Here is a 5,753-nt window from a genome sequence, read left to right as displayed (position 1 = left end):
TCCCTGGTCCCCTCCTCGACCGGATGACACCTCCATTGAACCTTTTTTTTGGTAAAGAAAAAAATATTATTAATCATCCCAACAAACCTATTTACATTTAGTAGCTGTACAGACACTGGAAACTAGGTATTTCTACCTATAATTTTCCATAGTCGCAAAATGTCTATAATTCTATAAATCTATAGCTTTTTCCTATACAAATCTTCTATCCACTCCCTATCTCTTCTGCTTCCTTTCTTACTTCCACTTCTTTCATGTCTTGCTTTCCATTCCTGTTGGATTTGAGTACAGATTGTCCCAGGTTTAGGAACTCTCTGGTGCCATGGTGCTTCATTACGTGCCTTCCATATAGCATAGATCAGTGCTGCTAGTACTAAGTTTACCAGAATTCTGCAATTTTCACCTTTGACCCCTCTTGTTAGTCTTCTCCATATTCCTTGTAGTGCAGTATTCTGCACTTCAATATTCCACCACTTTGCCATAGCCTGCAAGCAAGCTCTAGAGAATTGGCAACCAAAAAATAGATGTTCTATTGTCTCAGGTGCACTGTCACATATGTACACATTGTATCTTGTGTAACCTCATTTTCTACAATCTCACTCTTGTTAATAATCTGCCATGTCCATCCAGCCAAAATATGAAACTGTGCTTAGGTACATTTCCTTTGCTCCATACCCCACCTACTCCAAGGTCCCACTTTTTCCGATTCTTCCTAGTCTCCATAAGTAGCCACTTTTGATATTATAGTTGCCATTGTTTTTGTTTACGCCTACCCCTTNCCCACTTGATTATTGGTCTTCCTCGAGCAGACCTTTTCCTCCTCTTTAACGTAATACCAACGTTCATCACCAAGAGCCTATGCTGCATCGCGAGTATCTCACCCGGAATCACCTTGCAATCCTTGCACAACTCCTCTACTACACCTCAAGAGGAGGAGATAGTCAATTTGAGTCTTCGCCGCCGCATTTTGAAAAGTAACCAAATGCTCCTCCCTCTTCAGAAAGCTAGAGTTCGCAATCACCAACCCTAAAGCCTTAGCGAAGTCCAACAGTGAGGTACCTCCTCTGTTCCTCTCCACAAAACCGAAGCCTCCATGCACCTCGCCATAACCACCTGCGGTTGACCCAATATGACCATTGAAATCCCCTCCTATGAATAGTTTCTGAGCAGGCGGAACCTGGCGCACAATCTCATCTAACCCCTCCTAGAAGTGCTGTTTAACCTCCTCATCTACGCCTGCATGCGGCGCATAGGCGCTAACGACGTTTAGGGTGTACTCTCCAGCCACCAACTTAATAATCATCAATCTATCATTCACTCGTCTAACATCAACCACAGACTCTCTAAGTTCCCTATCCACCAAGATACACACTCCATTCTTACCTTTCTGGACTCCTGAGTACCAAAGTTTATACCCTTGCGCGTCCTTCGCCCTCGACCCTTCCCGCCTTGTCTCCTGGACACATGCTATATTGACCCTCCTCTTCTGGAGGATCTTCGCCAACTCTACAGACTTACCCGTCAATGTACCTACGTTCCATGACCAAATTCTCAACCTATAGACACCCTTGTTCCCTTTACCTCCTTTGCCTCCTGACCCACCCCCTAACCCCTGCCCTACATCCCTCTCCACCCTCGCTCCCCGCGAGGACATGACCTCACTCGACCATCCCAGACCACAGCCACTATACCTACGACAGACTAAGGGGAATCACTAACACACAATGCAACCGACCAAACTAGAAGAAGAGAAGTTGCAAATATAGGCACACTAATACGGTGATATGGCATTTCAATTAAAGCATGAAAATAGTCTAAGTAGCCTAAACCGGTCAATTACGGTGTACAATCAGTGTACCCACTCGTAATCTTGTGTACATGGATTTCACATAGCACAAAATGAATCAACCAATACCAATCCTAAGAGGTAGTTCTTCCACACAAACTTAGGCAAGATACTTACCTCAACTAGGCCAATTCAACACTCGGAAATAGCTTTTCCCTTAAACTTTGCCTCCACGCGGCTCGAACTAACCAAAATCGACTTAATATCATCAAACAATGCTCGGGAAATCAATTGCAATAGATAAAGCTAAGATCTTTATACTTTTTCCAAAAAGTCAACAAAAGTCAATACGGGGCCCGCTCGGTGAAAACTCGGGTCCAATGGTAAATTCCGACTACCTATGAGCCCATTAGTTCATATATGTGATTGGTTTCAAAATTCGGTTACAAATCGATTCTCAAAACTCAATTTCTTGTTTTTCAAATTAATAAAGTTGCACAAATTTTCACTTTGATTCACTTGATTTTGATGTTAAAACCTAAGATATGTTGAGGGAATGTGATTAAAAATAGATTAGAATCACTTACCTAAGGTTTATAGGTGAAAATCCCCTCTCCAAATCGCCTCATACTGAGTCTAGGGTTCAAAAATGAGAGATAAAATCTTGACTTTCAGCCCTTATGTCCAGCTGCAGTTATTGCGATTGCGATATGGGTTCGCAATTGCGGCACTGATAGGCATGGGAAGCTCTTCGCAAATACGCAGATGGGTTCGCAATTGTGAACCCTGCTACCCTCGCAAAAGCGACATATTTTTTGCAAATGCGAACGACCTAAGATCCCAGACCACTTCGCAATTGTGAGCCTGGTATCATAATTGTGACACTTGAGGCCCCCTACTAAGCTCGCAATTGCAAACATGGTGTCACGCCCCAATACTCGGGGAGCGTAAAATCCTCGGGGAGCACGACCGGCGCCCAACCGAGCGAATCCGGTCGAGCAAGCCTAACCAGCCTTTCCTACCTGACTCATTCAATATCCGAAGAAGAAATGCATCACCAATTATTAAACACGGGAGAGAGAGAGTTGTTATATAAATGTGTAAACGAAGCTAGTTAAATTCTTACTTAAATACAACATGCCATAGTTAAGTTTCCAAAAGTACATACAATTGACAATCTATTGGAGGAAAGTTTCAAAATACACCGTGATCCTATGACCACCCCGACCCATACATGACCCACATAAATGTCTACGGAGCCTCTAAGGATACATAAGACCAAAATGACAATGCCGACAACAAGGCCTCGGTCGTACCTCAAAATATGAAAATTTGTACCAAAGAAGAACTACAAGACCCCTGGGAGAAATGGGGGCTCACCAAGCCTGCTGTGCAGAGAGAAAAAGGGCACCACTATCTGCGATCAGCGCTATCAGCAACGGAACCACCTACATCCATTCAAAGATGTAGCGCCCCCTGTAAAAGGGACGTTAGTATTGTCGAATAGTACTAGTATGTAAGGCAAACACAATTCTTAATAGGATGAACAGTGAACAAATAGAAGGCAGTTACAACATCAACAAGTACTTCACGGGATTATAAGGAAACACCAAATAAGGTTCACATAGTTCCGTTAAGTCTTCCCATTTCTTTAGGTTAATATTCTTTAGTGACAAGTGCCATAACACATAATACCACCGTGATTTTACATGGAGTCCGGTCTCGGCCCGACCGGCTAAGCCATCCCAAGTGAGACATATCCAAATCCACAATAATAATCAGAAATCCAATGTAAATGCCACCATGTGTACAACATGGCGTCCGTTCTCGGCCCGATCGGCTAAGCCATCTCACTTGGGACATAACCTCTTTCAATTTCCCTTAGTCCACATTTCTTTCCATTTTTCTATTACATGGCACACCACACCTCTTTATTAATAAATGTTTGGCACTTGGATATAGTTTTTATAATTCAAGTCTTCCCCTTATTTATTCGTTCACATAGATTCACCCTCCACGTTGATAAGTGTTATCATATACGGCATGCGCACATAGGGAAAGACAAGAACACTTGGAGAACATAATCACATTTCCAACCAGCATGATTTCAGGGTAAACACATAGAACAATTTTTGGTAACAAAAATCTATCAACCCAACACATTAATACAATCCGTCTAATATGTTCAATTCGGAATTCATGCCAACTATTCGGACACCAAAAGCTCAACACTAAGAAGAAGAGGATTAGCCATACATACCTCAATGGAGCTTTTTCTTAAATTCTTACAATAATTCCGGAGCTCTTAGCAACTTCGATCTATTTTATGAGAATTACAAGTTGAACCAATAATTAGAGACATGATTAAGATTCTAGCTCATTTGAGTATATTATCAAGCACTAAGTGTGCATTGTGATTTTAGGACCCTTTTGTGAGAGATTTTTATCATCTTACACCCCAATTGTTATCTTTTTAACTCACAATCTCCCCATACCCCGTTATCACTCATGCATGCAAGATAATCAATCCTTATACCCATGAACCCACTTGTTAATCACTTATTTTAATAGAAATTTCGAAATCATAGATTAGCGCACAAATTCTTACCTCTTAGGATGAAGGCCTAGTAGTGTTACTTGATTATCTTCAAAGATTTGAGCAAGGATTGTAGTGACTTGGTGAGAGTTAGTTTCTCCCTCTAGAACTCCCTCTCTCACTCTAATTGAAGTAAAATAGCATAAAAGGGGTCTAATGGGGTGTTTTTAATGGAATGGGATTGGGTTTTAAAAGTTAGAAAATAGGAGCCCCGACACAGTCTGCGATCGCATATGCAATCGCATAATTGACATGCGGCCCGCAAAATGGCCCCCAAAACTTGAACAAACTGCCCGGGTATGTGAAAAGAATGCGGTCTGCATACCTGTTCTACGGTCGCATAATGCACCGCAGAACTGCCCCTCTCAAAATTCCAAGGATATTGTGTGATGGCTATGCGGCCTGCATATTGATTATGCGATTGCATAATTGGCCGCATGCCAGTTTCTGGTTTTCGATCCAAAACACTAATACATGTCCGGAACTCACCCAAGCCCTCAAGGCTCCAAACCAAACCTCCACACAAGTTTAAAAATATCATATGAACTCACTCGCGCAATCAAATACAAAAATAACATCTAAAACTACGAATTGAACACAAAAACGCATGAATTTCAAAGTAAAGTTCAAGAATTTCTGAAGTTACAACTAAACATCGAAATCCTATAAAATCAACTCCAAACGACACTAAATGTTTCACACAAGTTTTAAATACCATAACGGACCTATTCCAAGCCCCAAAATCAAATTCAGAGCTCAATAACTAAAAGTTGACCTACGGTCAAACCTATCAACTTCATAATGCCAAATTTTGGCAAATCAACATAAATTAACCTACGGACTTCCAAAATCAATTCCGAGCGTAAGCCCAAGTCCGAAATTACAATACGAAGTTATTGGAGCCTTAAAAATACAATTTCGGAGTTGTTTTCAGAAAAGTTAAAGTTTGGTCAACATTTCTAATTTGAACTTCTAAATCAATAATCAAAGGGTCCAAATCAATTTGAAAGCTTTCCGGAATGAAACTAGCCGACACCGCAAGTTATAAAATCATAAACACACATGTATGAAGCAATAAAAAGGGTAACGAGGTGAAATTACACAAAATGATCGATCGTGTCGTTACATTCTCCCCCTCTTAAAACAAATTTTCGTCCTTGAACATGCATAAGGACATACCCGCAGTGGTGAATAGATAAGGATAATGACTCCGTATGTCGTGCTTGGTTTCCCTGGTCCCCTCCTCGACCGGATGACACCTCCATTGAACCTTTTTTTTGGAAAGAAAAAACTATTATTATAAAACACCTCGGCATACGTATATATGCATACATATGCTATTTGAAAGGTATTTTGCATATAAAAATATGC

Source organism: Nicotiana attenuata, unplaced genomic scaffold (assembly GCF_001879085.1).
Source record: "Nicotiana attenuata strain UT unplaced genomic scaffold, NIATTr2, whole genome shotgun sequence".
In the NCBI taxonomy this organism is placed as follows: domain Eukaryota; kingdom Viridiplantae; phylum Streptophyta; class Magnoliopsida; order Solanales; family Solanaceae; genus Nicotiana; species Nicotiana attenuata.
The sequence above is the reverse complement of the archived record's forward strand: the minus strand, read 5'-3'. Positions refer to the sequence as shown.